Source organism: Cupressus sempervirens, chromosome 5 (assembly GCF_028749045.1).
Source record: "Cupressus sempervirens isolate cs-2001-9-10 chromosome 5, ASM2874904v1, whole genome shotgun sequence".
Taxonomy (NCBI): Eukaryota; Viridiplantae; Streptophyta; class Pinopsida; order Cupressales; family Cupressaceae; genus Cupressus; species Cupressus sempervirens.
In genome coordinates this window covers 90,615,090-90,633,990 of record NC_143122.1, presented here as the reverse complement: position 1 = coordinate 90,633,990, position 18,901 = coordinate 90,615,090, and the positions used below count along the sequence as shown (strand labels likewise).

Below are 18,901 nucleotides of genomic sequence, written 5' to 3'. Positions count from 1 at the left end.
ATTGATCAAGAGGAAAGTAACAAGATAAGATAAGTTCAGTAATTTCCAACAAGAGACCACAAAAGGGGTCTATGGGAATGAAAGCATACAACAAGGTGACAGCCAGCAGCAGGAGCACCAAATGGTGCCTGGGGAAAGAACAAACAAGAAAGCAAAAGAACCAAAAAGAGAAGACTAACAACCCTTCTCAGACGAGAAGTAATCCAGCATTGAAGGATACTGATTTAGAGTGTCCGGGGACATCATACTGAAATGAATCAAAAAATTAAAAATCAAATTTTTTTCCAATTTTTCCTAGGTTCTAGTAAATGGCACTTTCAGAGGTCTTCTGGTCAAAATCTGAGGTTGACACTTTCATCAAACCCTAAAATTAGGTAGTGAAAGCTCCCTATTTTAGGGACTAAAACTAGATATTTAGTTTTACTTTCCAACAGTGCAAATGGTTTTGAATTTTGAGCACCAAGTCAAAAATTATGACCCCACGAAGTTAGGGTAAATATATTCCTAGTTTTTAATATTTTGTATAAATTTTGTTATTTTATTACAGCAAGATATTGAATTCAAATTCTTATGACTGTGGCGACTTGTGATGTTCTATGAGAGTATATATTCTTACAATTTCGAATAAGAAGATGGCTTGTGGATTGCATACAATGCTTCCGAGTTTACCAGATTTTTTTTTCCAAATTGAACATAGATATCGCAGGTTTTTCATTCACACCAGATGTTGTTTCAGGCCATTTCTTAATTCAGATCAGTGTTATTAGAGCGGGGACACTCCTATATGCCAATTCACACAAGATATTCCTATCAAAGGTTAGGATTGGGCACACAAGATTTGACTAAATACACTCTTTTGAGACGTACACAATCAAATATGTTAGACGATTCACTAGACGTTAAGAAAATCGTGAAAGAGGCTTTAACTAGGCAACAAGATAAGATAAGATAAATTTATTAATGTCCAACAAGAGACCACGAGGGTATAAGGGACTGAAAAGCATACAAAGAGACAAATGTCAACAATGGGAGCACCAAAGGGTGTCTGCAGAAAGAACAAGACAAGAAAGGAAGAGAACAAAAACCAAAAGAAGACAAACCAACTAGAACTACTCCTCATAGGCGAGAAGTAGTCAAGAACAGCGGGGTACTGCCTCGAGTGAGGATGAACCACGGATCGTCTCGAAGAGCCGCTAGAGATAGGGTGGTTTTGTCAAGTGTACCCTCTGTAATGTCTCACGGACCTGGTATGAAGAGTGGCAAAGGGGTTGCTTTGTCCCTTGAGTTGGGGACCCACAAACGAAGGTGGTGACGAGCTTGTCAGACAACTACACCAAAGGTAGTTAAAGCTACAAGATGTGATCGCTAAGCCGCAAGGCCTCCCAAAGATAAAGTGCAAGGCACCACTGATCTATATATCTAAACGAAAAATGAAAGGTGTAGTCGGCAAATTTTGTATTTTGTAGCCGACAAGGTGTTGTCGGTAAAGATTTTTTAGCCGACGAGCCAACGGGTTCATGTCATCGATAAAGATTTGGTAGCCAATGGGTAGATTAGGATTGTTTTGTAGCCGACGGACCTCTTTTGGAAGGTTCGGCGAAAAGTATTTATACACCCTCTTGGGTCATTGTAAAGCATCTTATCACCAGTTATGTAATCTGTTGGCTTATGTGAATAAAGGAGTACTGCTGTTCGTGTTCATTATCTGTGTGCATTTCTTAATTAACCTATGCAGTAAACATTTGGCGTCGTTGCCCTATGAACCTGGAAGGTGGGAGGAATGAAGACTAATGCCAAATCAGCTTAACAAGGATTGAAATAAGGCCAAGGGAAAAGATGGAATCCGTACTATGCAAGAACATTTAATTCTGGCACAACAAGCTGAACGTCGAAGGAGATTCCAAAAGATTGCCGACGGAAACCAGAGCACGGAAGACTTATTGGAGGAAACGCGGTAGCGGGTGGAATTGGTGGAAGAAGCATGGGAGGAGTTTTTGAATTTGTGTTCGTCGAGGGAAGAGAATCCAGACGAAAGAGCATCGACTCGCACGGCTCGGAGTGCCGAAGGAGCACTAACGTGCAGTGAACTCTTCGTCTGAGATACACTTCCGCAGGGCACAACTTCAAAAGATCCTTCTTCACCAAGGTTCGCAGCTGTTGAGACCGCCGGTGTGGGAGAACAATCCGCCGGTGTGGGACTGCAGACCGCCGATGTGGGAGAACAGTCTGTCGGTGTGGGAGTGCAGATCGCCGATGTGGGAGTGCAGTCTGCCGGTGTGGGAGAACAGTCTGCCGATGTGGGATTGCCGATCATCGGTGTAGGAGTGCAAAGCCACGGTGTCGGAGTGAACAACGCCAGTGTTGCAGGACCGAGCAACACCTGTTTACAAAAACCAATTGTGATGGCAGGACCAAAAGAAAAATTGCCGAAGTTCGATGGCGATGGTACGGCCGATCCCATTCGACACTACAGAACATGTGAAACGATCTGGGGGCAAATGGCATAACTGATGAAGACAACTGGATGAGGCAATTTCTGGCCACCCTATGGGGCATGGCAATTGACTGGTTTACTAGTACAGACTTGCAAAAGCTAGACAGTTGGAGTAACATTAAAAAGGAGTTTCTAGCCGAATTTCAACTGTTGCGCGATGATAATGAAATTGTAGCAAAGATCATCAATACTAACCAAGGGAAGAATGAAACTGTCCGTGTCTATGCCAAGAAATTAAAAGACTTGATAAACAAAATGGAAAATAAGTCGGCGGACAGACTTCAGAAAAGGTGGTTCGTGGAAGGTCTACGCCCAAACTTGCAAAAGAAAATGAAAATTGTGCCGCCATCGTCATACACGGAAGCTTATAACAGAGCATTGAACCTCGAAAGTGAGCAAAAGACAAAGAAGAAGAAGAAGACTAGCTCCTCTAATTCTAATAGCGACGAGCCTTTTGGAGAAGATAGCGAGGATGAAGGCAGCAGCAAGAAGGTTCGCGCCCTACAGAAGGACATGATCCGCATGATGAAGGAGTTTTAAAATATGCAGAAGGAGACAAAGGGCAGTGAGCTGTGGTGCATGGAGTGTAAGACGGACGGTCATACTAAAGGATTCTGTCCAAAGAACCAATTCTGCAACATTTGTCAGATCATGGGCCATTCAACCAAAGAATGTCCCTTTAACATGAAGACCAGAGGATCTTTGCAAGTACTTCTTACAGAGGTGGCGTCCCCGTCAGGCAGTAGCGGAAATACCAATAATGCTGGTGCTACGTCGCGAGGATACAGGAATAATAGACACAGGTAGAATAATAATGACAATGCAAACAATAACACTAACAATACCGGCAGAAGCCGAATCCAGTATGATGCAAACGGGTGGCCAATCGTACAATGCCGCGCATGTAACTTGTGGGGGCACTTTGCCCGGGAATGTCCAACTTCAAATAACCCTCAACTATTATGCAGATGGTGCGGACCTGGCGACCATGACGATACCAAATGTCCAAAATCTGGAGTCAACTTGATCACTGTCAGGACAACTGACGAAGAGGTGTTGGCGATTACACAAAGGCAAGCAAAAGAGTACCCGGACCCGACGGAAGAAAAGAGGAAATTTGGGGAAGCACGAGTGGAGATTGAAAAGGCATCACAGGCGGAAACATTCCAATTGAAGGACACCACCGGCACTTCGGCAAGGAATGCCACGGAACAAAACATCGTACAACAAATTTTACAAACGGAGGTACCAGTTAAGATAAATGATTTGCTTCTTACAATACCTCAGCTCTAATCCGCTCTCACAAATATTATGCCAGTTCCTAGGATACCAAGAGAACAAGGTAGAGGGAACGAAAGTGATGAAGGTGGAGAAGACCAAATGTTGCTAGCTCTCGCATTCGGCTGGCATCCGACGGTCGTCGAGATGGGGATCCTCGGACATGTTCTCACAGACACAATAGTTAACGGAGGGTCCCGCATAAATGTCTTACCCGAGGAGACCTGGAAGAAGCTAGGGCAGCCGACATTGTGGCCCCCTACATTTCAGTTGCTCACAGCAGACCAGCATGGCATTAAACCTCCAGGCGTACTCATGGCACAGCTGGTGACGATTAGCACACAGTCGTTCTTGTTGGACTTTGTCATCATCCCGTTGAAGAGAAAAGGGTATGACTTTATCCTTGGCTACGGATGGTTTATTCAAGCCAAAGTAAGACACGATTGGAAGAAGAACACCTTGTCACTCGAAAGTAAAGGCCGGCGATTTGTTATTGATCTGCACACTCAAATGGTCGGGGAAGAGGCCCTGTCATCAGATTCCGAGGGAGAGGAGGATGCAGGAAGACAACCTATGGAACCAGATCGAGAGGGAGTCCTGCGACTGGACGAAGGATCAACAGATGACGACTTGGATTCCGTCAACGGTCTCTACCACTAGCAAATAGAGGATTACAAACTATTCCAAAGTTGCAATGTACTGACAATTGAGAAAGGTCCAAGGGGGGATGAATTTCTGAAGTTCACTGAGGTAAACGAAGGGGATGCACCTTTGGATGTTACACCCGCCCATGCATTCAGTGAAGTGGAGACAATCAAGTATAATGAAGCTACACTACAAAAAATAAATTTGGGGGATGAAGCAGCACTAAAGAACATTCTGGTGGGAGATAATTGGGATCCGGTACTCAAAGCGGCAGCATTCAAGATATTCCTAAAATACAACGATGTATTTGCATGGACATACAAGGACCTGGAGGGTGTCCCGCCGGAGTTGTGTGTGCACCGCATTCCACTGATCGAAGGAGCGGTACCTGTACGGAAGCGACCCTACAGGATGAACAAGAACTACGCGGCACAGGTCACGGAGGAAATCAACAGGATGTTGGAGGCCGGAATTATTTTCAAGGTGCAGACAAGTGAATGGGTGTTGCCTATAGTTATCTCACTGAAGAAAGACACCACCCAGATCCGGATATGCGTGGATTTCCGATACCTAAATGCAGTCACAGTCAAGGATCCCTTTTCAATTCCGTTTACAAACAGCATTTTGGAGGTCGCCGGACATGAAATTTACTCCTTTATGGACGGGTTCTCCGGATACAATCAAATCTCTATAGCGGAGGAGGACAAATTAAAGACTACATTTGTCGTCGAACATGGGGTCTATGCATACAATTGGATGCCATTTGGACATTCCAGTAAATTATACTGCACATCTTTGACAAGATGTCCGTGAGAAACTTCAAAGCGTTCCTCGACGATTGGTCAGTATTCAGCATGGAAGAAAGACACCTAGCAGCACTCGGTAAATGTATGGAGAGATGTCGCAGGGCACGATTGGCATTGAACCCCAAGAAGTGCAGATTCATGGTTCCACAAGGAAGATTGCTCAGACACATCGTTTGTAAGGAAGGATTGAAGACTGACCCAGACAAAGTGAGTCATCCTGGAAATGCAACCATCTACTAATGTGACAGAGGTAAAGTCTTTTCTCGAACATATAGGCTATTACAAGAGATTTATCAAAAAATTTGCCAAGGTGTCATACCCACTGGACAGGTTAACCTGTAAAGGAGAATCATTCAGATGGGACAAGGAACAAGATGAAACTGTAAAGGAGAATCATTCAGATGGGACAAGGAACAAGATGAGGCGTTTGAAGGGTTGAAATTACAACTAGCTACTGCACCCATCTTAGCATATCCAGACTGGAATAAGGAGTTTCATGTGCATGTTGATGCCTCGAATTATGCGATCGAAGAAACCCTGGCATAGACAGGCAACCACGGGTTAGATCATCCAATATACTTTGCCAATCGATTGTTATCAAAAGGGGAGCAAAACTACAGTACAACCGAACGGGAAGCACTGGGAATGGTCTATGTCGTGCAAAAGTTTCGTCATTACTTGCTCGCCACACTATTCGTATTCTATGTTGATCACCAGGCTCTATTGTAGATGATCAATAAACCTGTCATTCAAGGGAGGATCAGCAAATGGCTACTTCTGTTGCAGGAGTTTACTTTCAAAATCATTGTTCGGCCGAGGAAGAAACATGTCAACGCCGACCACTTGTCACGGATCAAAACAAAGGAACCGGTAGAGGGGGTGAATGATGACTTTCCCGACGCACAGCTGTTTCAGATTGCAGTACTGTCGGACTGGTACAGGAGTATTGGAGAATACTTGTCAACAGGACAGTTTCCTAGTGAGATGCCAGCAAATGAAAGGTGCAAGTTGATAATCAGGAGCCGTACTTTTCAGTTAATCAACGGATTGCTCTACAAAATGGGACTGGATCATATTCTTCGGTAGTGTGTGTTAGAAGAAGAGATACCGCGAGTGTTAAAAGAAGCACATGAGGGTCCCACGAGAGGACACATGGGACCTGACACCACTGCACGGAAGATACTGCTCGCAGGACTCTAGTGGCCGACAATGTACGACGATGCGCGAGAATGGGTCGTCAGATGTGACACTTGCCAACGGGTTAGGAAGCCGCTCAAGTGAGACTTCATGCCACTTAACCCCTCCCACGCGGAGGAACTCTTTGAGCGGTGGGGATTGGATTTCATTGGAACCCTGAAGGTGAGCAAGGCTAGGCAGTGCCAATACATCATTTTCGCAATGGAGTACCTCACCAAGTGGGCAGAGGCACACGCATTACCAGATAACTTGGCCGTGAGCACAACGAAGTTTATTTATGAGCAGATCATTACCGGGTATGGCATTCCATTACAGTTAACAAGTGATAGGAGAGGACATTTTGTTAATCATGTCATTTGACTGCTCACCACCCAATTCAAGATTTGTCATTCACTGTCGAGTTCGTACTACCCAAGAGCAAACGGACAGGCCGAGGCTACAAATAAAATCCTGGTATCAATCATCTACAAATCCTGCGTGGTTGAAGGTGCCGATTAAGAGGAAAACTTACCCTCCGCCCTTTGGGCTTACTGCACAGCGTACAAGGTGATGACAGGGCACACACCATTCCAGTTAATGTTTGGACAGGAGGCGGTAGTACTAGTGGAATTCATGATTCTGAGCTTGTGAATTGCACTGGGAAACAAGCTAGGTAACGTCAAAAGCTTAACGAAGCGTCTACATAATTTGAATAAGCTCGAGGAGAAGCGACTGTTGGCGCGGTGGACAATAGAAGTGACACAAAACAAACGCAAGGTCTGGTATGATAAGCATCTGAAACTCAGTTAGTTCCAGCCGGAGCAGTTGGTGTTGAAGTACGACAGTCGCAATGAAATCAAACCGAGGAAGTTCAAGATTAGATGGGTCGGACCCTACCAAATACGGGAGGTCGGCAACATTGAGCGATCAAATTGTCAACCCTGGACGAGCAAGAGGTACCTCAGGCAGTCAACGGATCCAAATTGAAAATATACCAAGCTAGAAAGATGTTGTCGTCGCCATATGCCCAGATGATTCCCTCGTCATTGTTGTCGTTAGAGGATGGCGATGCTTCGACGCCAAATTGAGGCGCTGTGTATATTTGTTCAAAAAAAATTAAAAAATTAAAATAATAATATTAATAAAATAAAATAAATAAATAAATTTGAAAACAAAAAAAAAAAAGAGAAAAGAATGTGTTGTCCCGCGGGCAGACTGTCCCACAAACACATGTCCCGTGGGTAGACTGTCCGCGGACATATTTTTCCACGGAGTCTCCCTTCTTGCCCTCCCACGGAGACCTTTTCTCTCCCGCATGTCTTTTCCGCAAGTTTCATCCTCCTTCCACGGAGACCTTTTTTTTTCCTGCGTGTCTTTTCCACAGGCTTTTGAGCATAGAATGTGTGGCGTTGGTCTGCAAGAAACCAAAGAGGCTGTGGGCATCATATTCCAAGATGCCATTGTAGTATACAGAGCTAGCGGTAGGGGTATTATAGTCCAATGGAGCACTTTTCCTTGAGTAATTGATTTTGTAAGGGGGTTCGTCCCAGCATGTTCCGGTACAAAAGTTGGAGACCTCGTTCATGTCGATCCAAAGGCCATCTACAAGAACCATTTTGTGGAAGCGCGAGATTTCGTCTGCCCAAAAAGAAATTGTTTTAGGGTTGAGGAAGTCTGGAAAATAGATGGGACCCGACCACACTTGTTAATGCCTCCTCCGAATCAGAAATAGACGGTGTCGACTCCATATTTTTGACTGGTTATCGGGGCATGCAATATGATCAGTATCAACATTGTTCAGAGGGGTTTTTCAGTTTCTCATTAAATACAGCTCCCGTAGGTGCCTCTATTCCTTGTGATTCCACGCTGCTTTATTGCTTTCCATTCTGCCGCGCTAACAGCTTACTAGGCCGTTGACTATTGTACAGAACAAGCTAAGAATGTATAAACGTAGGGAGCACATTCTCGAAGCGCTCATACGCCACCATGCAAAGTCTGTAATCTTTTAGATAGCGGGTGGGTTTCTCTATCGATGTGAAAAGTATTTCTTCCAAGCATGGCTTTTCATCTTTTCAAATAACTTCCATTAACATCTGCTGCAATCTTGACAAGGAGAGAGGGTTGTCTTTAATTTTTCTGCCGATAGTCACGTAACTCTCATCTTTTCACCGCACATGCAAAGGTAGGAGGAACTTCGGATTATAAAAGCACAACAGAAGCCCTTGTTGCATGGAATCCGCAAGAAAACGAAAGCTGTGGAAGAGTCAGTTAACGGCAAATATAGAAAAGAATGCAAGGGTTTTGGCTTCTGGGATCCGAGTTGCAGGCCCATCGAGTTCCAGCAGTAAGATATACAAGGTCGGGGAGGAACTCACTCATCTCACCGTCCAGTTTGAGGGTCTTAATGGCAGTGAATGCCGGAAATGGTGGTAGGAGACTCCGGAGGCAGATCAAATTAAGCAAATTTTGATATGGGCACAGGTACATTGGGCCATCCAGCTTCCAGTTTTTTCCACCCGGTTATTTGAATCAGTATTGAGGACCATGAGAGAAGCATATAATCGGCACACCAAAACGAGCACATTTTTGTATAAAAAGCACCAGATGACAGTCTTTCAAGTCTACGGATTTCACGAGGGTTTTTGGCATTCCTGGTCCCGACGGTAAGAAGGTGGAAATTAAGAACCACAAGCTCTCTTAGGAACAGAAGGAACATTGGATATGGCTAGTGGGCCGCAATCTTTCACCCGAGAAGATGGATTCAGTGGTTAAGGGGTCGAAATGCAGAGGGCTCCGCAGAGATTTCATTCGGGAGGGTCACTGGAGGTGCATTATGGATGTGATCCAAGAGTAGGTTGACAAGTGCGACTCGCGCTTCAGAGATTGCATTACCACAAGTTGTATTCATGAATGGTATCATGCAGGGTACGGTGTATGATTGGGCTTCAGTCCTTGCCGACAGGATGGAGGAATTCATGACGCTTCAACACCGCACTTTCTTTATGCCATATCATGCGATTGGCCTGTTTCTGGAGGCAGTGGTTAATCAGATACCCATGGATGCTTTTGAAGTGCCACCTCGAGGGAAGTTGTCACAAGGAGAGCCTCTAATATTTTATTGGAGACATCTGGACACGGGTGGGACAGCTGCAGGACAGAAAAAGGTATTTTGGGGATTGCAGGCAGTGCGCAGGGACATTGACAATGGACGGGAGGACACTTCGGAAAGCAACGAGGTGGAGTATAAGGAAGAGAGTACTTCCACGGAGGTTGGCAGTGAACCAACAAATAGTGAGCTCACATTTTTTACTCCGCCACAGTTGTCAACTTCAGCGCACTTGTCCGCTCCCACGTCACACATTCCCCCTTTTGGTCAACGCCATACACCGGTTGTGATGACCCTGTCGGCCGTAGCAGATGTCCCTCGGGCAATAGCAGAGCGTGTCCCACCATTAACAACTGTTGTTGCACTGGCAACCACTCCAAGAGAGACTTTTTCTGCGACCATAGCAGATGTTGTCCCAGTGGAGCCAGCCTCGCAGTGTCGAATTACCAGTGCCGGAGATTGAGCCCCAAGTTCGCTTGGAGGTGATTGATTGTGATGCAATCGTCACCGTTTCATCTTCCTTGTTAGCATCCGCCGAGCCAGTATAGATAGTCCAGTTAGCCCAGCCAGCACAGCAGGAGGAGAGCATGGAGTCCACACAGGAGTAGCCGGAGGTGATGGATAGAGCCAGCGCTTTCTTGAGACAGCAGTTCCGACTTATCCCTGTCGAGGTTGGTTCGTCTATCCAGTCCCCCGGGCACCTAGGCATATCAGCTATAGTACCAGAGCCTCGGGAGGTGGGGGTGTCACAGGCCATGGTTGCGCCGAGAGCAAAGGTGGCCACACCGAATGTGGGCATGCTTCCCGCAGATGAACAAAATAGTGATGCCGAGTGGACGATGGAGGGTTTTGCAAAGGAGGATTATGGGTCGGATGAGGATAGGTGCAGAGACTACCTTAGGGCTATAAAGGTTGCGCTGCGAAAGGGACATGATGTGGCACTGCAAGCTATGACTCGACGGAGGCAGTGGCATTTTGTTCAAGCTTTCATCAGGGAGATCTGTCCGCAACGGTTCCGTTCATGCTTTGAGGAGAGGGGTTGGCCAGCGATGAAACACCAGAGATGTTGGCGGATTGGACTAGTGAGCCGGAATTAGGGCTGCGCAACACTCCGCTAGAGAAGCTTGCACATGAGATCGTGGCACTGTATAAGGAGATTTATTATGCCCGCAGGCGCGCGAAGGCAGACAAGGCAGCAGACAGGATTGCAACCGAAAGATCTCTGGCGGTTGTGAGGGACGCTCGAGAGAAGTTAGCAGCGGATTTGGCCACTCAGCAGGTAGCTTGGGCAGCTGAAAGGGCAGCGTTACTGCAAGATAAGGAAGTAGTTGTACGGGATAAGGATGCAGTGGAACAAGAGTTGCAGGTGGCAAGAAAGCAGGCTATGGATGTAGCACTTCTCCTGAAGGAGGCTGTCGAGGTTAATTCACGAATACAGAAGGATTTGAGCATCCGGATGGAGCAGGTCTATAAGTTGCGCCGACAGCATTCTTTAGGGGCACCACCTTCTCTTTAGGGTTTCTTTATTTTACTGTATGTGGTTGTCTCTTATTTTGTTAGTTGTCAAGAGACGACTTTTCTTTTTGGGGGGGATGATGTAGTCGGCAGATTTTGTATTTTGTAGCCGACAGGGTGTTGTCGTCGATAAAGATTTTGTAGCCGACAAGCTGACGGGTTCATGTCGTCGATAAAGATTTGGTAGCCGACGGGTAGATTAGGATTTTGTAGCCGACGGACCTCTTCTAGAAGGTTCGGCGGAAAGTATTTATACACCCTTTTGGGTCATTGTAAAGCATCTTATCACCAGTTATGTAATCTGTTGGCTTATGCGAATAACGGAGTACTGCTGTTCGTGTTCATTACCTGTGTGCATTTCTTAATTAACCTATGCGGTAAACAAAACGGATCTAGACTCTCTGAACAAGCAGTAAAACCTCCCTCTGATCTCATAGAAGATGGGGAAGTGAAAAACAAAATGGGTCTCATTTCCGCCTCCCCAAGCTGACAAAGACAATAGATCCTCTCCTCTCTATCAATCTGATGATCAGTCTGAATATGTAACTAATGAGAACCTGCTTTGAAAGAACCCAAAGAGCTGTAGAAGGCATGTGTCGTGTGGTGAGTGAGTACCAAGGGCACACAATTATTGTTACCAGCCTCGGAATCAACAAGCCCAAATTAGGCTCGAACTCTGACTCGATGGCCGAACTTGGCAAATTTAAAAACCCATGAAATTCAAAGATTTTTAAGGATTTTAAATTTTTTCATGCATCATTTACCCAATTAACATCAAATATGTTAATTATTGTGGATCTCTAATAGATAAAACAATTACAAATAAATGCTTGCAGAGAATATCTTACTTCAACAATGCAGAATGTATTTGTTTTTCTATGGCAGCAATCTCAGTCTTATCTTTCTCCTTCAACTGTAACTGTAACATTGAAGTGTTGTATAACAAATGAAATAATGATGATAACAAAAAGTAATGTTTATACAATATTGTTTGTTGACTGCAGGTACTTTGAATGCTGTGTGTATTGATTGCTTTCCCTGCGGCAGCATGCTCACACATATAGGAGAGTAAAGGACATGCCTCCGAAGAGGCATGTCTCTACGTATATATGTGAGCATGCTGCCGCAGGGAAAGCAATCAATACACACAATCACGTAGGGACATGCCTCTTTGGAGGCATGTCCTTTACTCTCCTATATATGTGAGCATGTTGCCGCTGGGAAAGCAATCAATACACACAGCATTCAAAGTACCCACGTAGAGACATGCCGCTTTGGAGGCATGTCCTTTACTCTCCTATATATGTGAGCATGATGCCGCAAGGAAAGCAATCAATACACATAGCATTCAAAGCACCTGTAGTCAACAAACAATATTGTATAAAGGGCCACGTAGAGACATGCCCTTTAGAGGCATGTTAGTTTATAACAATAATAAACAAGTTTATTATATACGTGCCCAATAACAATAACATGGCACGATAATGAAATTGTCTCTCGATAATAAGGAGCCCAATCATAATGAAGTCTGCCATTTAATCAATAAAATATGATCACAGTATTGTTGATAATCCATGTAACATTACAAGGATGTAGGCATATGTATGTGTATACGTATATTAATATATATACATATATGTATGCTTATATCCCTATGATTTATGGAATCAATAGTAATTTCAATATATCAAGTAATTCATGTTTTGCTTCTTCTAACACTAAACATCAACACTCCCTCTTTAGTTAGGGAGAAGTAAAACATCAATTAAGTCAGAATCATCATATAATCAATACAGTATGAACACTAAATGATCTCTACTTGCACTTAAGCAATGTCTAGAGATATCCATTGTGATTAAGTTTCCATGGTCTCTACTTGCACTTAAGCAATGTCTAGAGATATCCATTGTGATTAAGTTTCCATGATCTCTACTTGCACTTAAGCAATGTCTAAAGATGTCCATGATACACTCATAATCTCTACTTGCACTTAAGCAATGTCTAGAGATGCTCATAATAGGTTTATTATTTACAAGATCGTCACTTTTCATTACATATCAAATGCTACTAAGTAACCAATAGAGGCATAAACTCAAATGAGATAAATATTTTATTTCAAAAATTTATCATTACAATTAATCATACCAAGTTTTTCTCTGAAGTATTTCAGTTTCACTTTAGCAAGAGGCTTGGTAAGGATATTAGCTATTTGCTCATTTATACATATGTATTCCAATTGAATAACTCCTTGATTCACCATATCTTTGATGTAATGAAATGAAATTTCACTATGTTTGGAGCGGTTATGAAATACTGGATTAGAACAAAGCTTAATACAACTTTGACTATCACAATAAATCACAGTGGGCTTCAAATGTCTTTTGAAGAGATCTAATAGCAACTTTCGTAGCCATACTGCTTATCTAGCACTCAAGGAAGACACAACGTATTCAGCTTCGATGGAACTCAATGCCATTGAAGTTTGCTTCCGACTAGACCAAGAAATCATACCAGATCCAAGACTGAAACAATATCCTGAAGTACTCTTTCACTCAATGGAGCTTCCAGCCCAATCTAAATCTAAATATCCAAGTAGTTCAATGATGACTTTGTCATATTTGATTCCCATTCCAACAGTACCCTTCAGATATCTCAATATGTATTTAGCTACATGTAAATGTATCTTCTTAGGAGCACACATAAACTGACTCAAGGTGTGAGTTGCATAGCATATGTCCGGACGGGTATTGACCAAATACATCAGGGATCCAATAATTTGTCTGTAGTAAGTAGGATCTACAGCCTCAGATTTGTTCATATCATCTTTTAGTTTGTATAGATTTATTTCCATAGGGGTAGCAGCCGATTTACATTCCATCATTCCAAATTTGGTTAAAATATCAATTGTATATTTTTCCTGATTTAGTATAATACAGTTGTCTTGTTGCCAGACTTCTAATCCCAGAAAGTAGTGAAGTAACCCTAAGTCCTTCATTTCAAATTCTGCAGTGAGTTCTTGCTTACATTTCTTTATGAGATGTTCCTCATCTGTAATTACCAAATCATCAACATATAATACAAGAATAATCATATCATCACCTTCAGTTTTGAAGTAGAGATTTGGGTCAGCTTCATTTTTGGAATATCCTAATTTCAATAGGTGATTATCTATTCTTTCATACCAGGCTCTAGGAGCCTATTTGAGTCCATAAAGTGTTTTCTTTAATTTACAAACATGAGTCTTGTTGTCATAAGTATTGAACCCTTCTGGTTGTTCAATGTAAACTTTTTCTTCAATCTTACCATTGAGAAATGTTGTTTTAACATCCATCTTATGTACTTTCCATCCTTCGGATGCTGTAATTGCTAGAATTGTTTTGACTAAAGTGTACCTGGCAACAAGGGCAAAGGTTTTTTCATAATCAATACCTTCTTTCTGAGAGAAATCTCGAGCTACAAATCTTGCCTTGAATTTTTCAATACTACCTTCTGAAGCATGTTTAATCTTGAACAACCATTTGGAAGAGACAACTGATTTGTTCTTAGGTCTTGGTACAATATCCCATGCATCATTTTTCAATATAGAGTTATATTCCTCAATCATTGCTTCCTTCCATGATTGATGTGAAAGTCCTTCTTCAACATTAGTAGGTTCAAATTTTATGAGTTCAGATAGTAATACAACATAACAAGATTGATTTCTAGTCCTTTTTCTTTCCTGAATTACTTCATCTAGTTCAACTTGATTTTCTTCTAACATTTTTCTAGCCCAAAGAGGTCTCTTCTTATTGCTATTGTTGATGTTTTCAGATTTTATATGATTAGGCATGAAAGAGAAATCAGAATCATCCTCCCTCTCAATTTCTGTAGGTTGATCTTCTTCAGAAATAGATTCATCACTATTACTAGAAATTTTAAAGGTTGTGTCTTCTTCAAATATTACATCTCTATTAATTTCAATTGTCCTTTGCCCAGCAATGTATATCCTGTATCCTTTTGTAGTTTCACTATATCCAATGAATATTCCCTTTTTCCCGAAAGGCTCCAATTTCATTCTTTTCTCTTTTGGTATGTAAATATAGACTGGACCTCCGAATATTCTCAGGTGGCTTAGATCTAGTTTAATGCCTGTAAATACTTCTTCTAGGGTGGTATTTTCTAATATGGAGTAAGGGCATCGATTTTGAATGTAGACAGCAGTATTGGATGCTTTAGCCCAAAATGAGTAATGAAGATTTTGATCATGTAACATGGCTCTAGCTAATTCAACAATAGATCTATTTTTCCTTTCAGTTATTTCATTCTGTTGAGGATTATAAAGTACAAAAAACTCCCTCTTAATCCCAACAGAAATACAGAAGTTTTTAAAGAGATCAGATATGTATTCACCTCCATTGTCAGACCTTAGGGTTTTGATCTTTTGACCTGATTGATTTTCAACTAAGACTTTAAATTCTTCAAACTTGGATAAGACCTCAAATGACTCCTTTTGTTTTAGAAAATAGATCTAGGTTCTCCTAGAGTAATCATCAATGAAAATTGTATAGAAAAGACATCCATTAAGAGAGAGGACTAACTTAGGACCACAAAGATCTGTATGAATCAATTCAAGAATGGATTTAGATTTATGATCACTTTTGGGAAAGGAATGCTTAGTATTTTTACCTAATGCACACCCTTTACAAATACTTGAATGATCTGCTTTCAAATTAGGTAGACCTTTTACAATTTTCTCTATAGATGATAAGGCTCGAAAGTTAAGATGACCTGGTCCCCTATGCCAGATTTAGAGAAGTTTGACTTATCATTACTATGCATTAAGTTTAAATTAGGATTTTGGTTATTACAAAGCTTATAAAGACTTCCATCTCTGACTCCAACGGAGATGGCTTTCTTAATAGTTGAGTTCTTAGGCCAAGACAAAACTCTATCTTCTTGAAATGCAATTTTGTACCCTTGATCAGCAAGTCCGGAGATGGAGACAAGATTTCTTTTGATCCCTAGTACATATAGGACATTCTTGAGTTGAAGTGTGATTCCAAAATTCATTTGTATAGAACAAGAACCAATTCCTTTAATAGGGTTAGAGGAATTATCTCCAATGGTTACTTCTTCTGATTCATATTTTGAGAAGGTTTCAAACTTATCCTTAAATCTGGTGATGTGACGAGAAGCTCCACTATCTATGATCCCAGTATTGTGATTACTATTTAATTCGCTTAAGAGACCTACAAGGAATGCATAATTTTCTTTATCCACTTTCTCAACATTTTCTTCTTTAACTTCTGCTAAAGTTGCTTGAATTTTCTGCTTTTCTGGACATACATAATAAGCGTGACCAAGCTTATCACATTTAAAACATCTAATTTTGGACCAATAGCGTTGTTTGTGAGTTTTGTGATTTTTGTTGAAATCCTTCTTGTTATTCTTAAACTTTCTTTTCTTATTTGATTTGGTGTATAGTGCTTGGATGTCTCCCTTTTGATTTAAACTTAGACCTCTGGAAGCTAGTCTAGACTCCTCTTGAGTGCATTCATTCTTTAGTTGATCAAATTTTGGAAGTTCAGGTCGTAAACTTAAACCTCGAATGAAGGTTTCCCATGAAAGAGGAAGACCTCTAAGAGCAATCATGCTTAGTTCCTTATCATCCACATGGTTTTTCATAGTTGCAAGTTGATCTTTTAATTCAATAATTCTTAAGAAATATGAGGTTATAGATTCTCCACTTTTCATCTTTATATAAAGTAGATCTTGTTTTAAAGTTAATAATCCACTTGTATTATTGATTTCAAATGTATTTTGAATGGAGAACATTTCAAATGCAGTTTGAAGATTAGCTATAGATGGAAGTATATGATCCTTTATTGAGTCTATAAGGATCTTCATTGCTTTATTATTATGCCTTTTCCACGTTACTTTCTCGGATTCACTTTTAGGCATTGGTAAATTTGATTCAATGTATTTTTCTAATTCCATTTCTCTTAGCACTATTAATAATCTAATTTTCCAAGATGAGAAGTTTGATGCTCCATCTAGCCTATCTTCTATTCTTACGTGATTCACCATTTTAATGCTTTGATTTTAAAACCTCTTTCTTTAACTTTTGAAATTTTGATTAGAATGAATACTTTGTAAAAGTTTTCCTATCAGTAAAGCTCTGATAGCATGTTAATTATTGTGGATCTCTAATAGATAAAACATTTACAAATAAATGCTTCCAGAGAATATCTTACTTGAACAATGCAGAATGTATTTGCTTTTCTATGGCAGTGATCTCAGTCTTATCTTTCTCCTTCAACTGTAACTGTAACACTGAAGTGTTGTATAACAAATAAAATAATGATGATAACAGAAAGTAATGTTTATACAATATCGTTTGCTGACTGCAGGTACTTTGAATGTTGTGCGTATTGATTGCTTTCCCTGTGGCAGCATGCTCACATATATAGGAGAGTAAAGTGTCTAAAGTCATGTCTCTACGTGGCATGCCTTTTTGGAGGCATGTTAGTTTATAACAATAATAAACAAGTTTATTATATACGTGCCCGATAACAATAACATGGCATGATAATGAAATTGTCTCCCAATAATAAGGAGCCCGATCATAATGAAGTCTGTCGATTAATCAATAAAATATGATCACAGTATTGCTGATAATCCATGTAACATTACAAGGATGTAGGCATATGTATGTGTATACATATATGTATGCTTGTATCCCTGTGATTTATGGAATCAGTAGTAATTTCAGTATATCAAGTAATTCATGTTTTGCTTCTTTTGACGCTAAACATTAACAAAATACACAATAATTGAGATAAATAGAAGCTACTTTGCACACATACACAAATTTTCATAGATCAGACAAGTATAAATGCGAAAACTTTTGCAAGAAATTATTTAAAGTTAAATCGAATAACCTAATAGAAATATAGTATAACTGTCAAATGTCTACAATATTCATGGAATATGCAATCCATGGAATCAAAAGTTCAAAACATATATCAAAATAAGGACTCATAGTAGCCTATGTCCTCCTAGGAGTATGCCTTAGATAGGTCATGAAAGACTCTAGAGCCATCCTTTCTCCCTGCGTGTGAGGTTGAACCTCAATGAAATGCTCATCATGATCATCATTGTAATGTCCCCATTTTTGTCAGCATCAGAGTTTGAGAGATTAGCCTATTATTGTGATCCTTGTAGGCTAATTATTGTGAATTGAGGGTCTTTTGTGGCAGTGGCTTGGCTTGGGAGGGTCTTATCTTCTCCACAATTCAGTAAGCTACAGGTTAGTCTTCGTTTGGCTCAAATTGGACTTCGTTCGGGCTTAGTTCTGTGTACTTACTATTTGTGGTAAGTTGGGTGTTGATTGAGATGGACCCTTTCTATTTTTAGAAAGTGCATTTGGTCATGTGGAGAAATAATAGGTATAACTCTTATTTCAAATGGCATATTTAAATGATGGGTATTTTGGGAGTTATTATATTTTTAGTGGCCAAATTATTATTAATTTATTAAATGGTTTATCATAAAATTATAATTTCACTTTATAATTTCACTTAAGTTGAGAGTTGTCATTGGAAAGAGTCATTTATTAATTAGTTAAGCCAAGTCAAATGAAAGAATCTAATCCAAGCTTCTAATTAATGTTGTGTGGTTAAGCTTCTTGAGTGAAGTTACATTTTGGCAACAAAAAGGCATCTAGAGCTTATAAATACAAGCCCATTTGTTGAGAAAAGCATGCTTGGATATTTTATTTGCTATTGATGCCTTTGTGACTTTTTCTGAGTTATATTTTTTGTGCCCTTGCTGAAGTATAAGGATCTGAATTCTGAGTTGTTCCATTGGATCTACAACTGAAATATTGTAAATTCAAATCTG

The 18,901-nt window shown here is 40.9% G+C and overlaps 1 protein-coding gene across 6 annotated transcripts in view; it reads right to left on the bottom strand.

The window, feature by feature from the left end:
• The window catches only part of PTAC14 (plastid transcriptionally active 14), a 358,101-nt gene that overhangs the window by 301,355 nt on the left and 37,845 nt on the right, over positions 1-18,901 (bottom strand). The gene's annotated exons all lie outside the window — the stretch shown is intronic.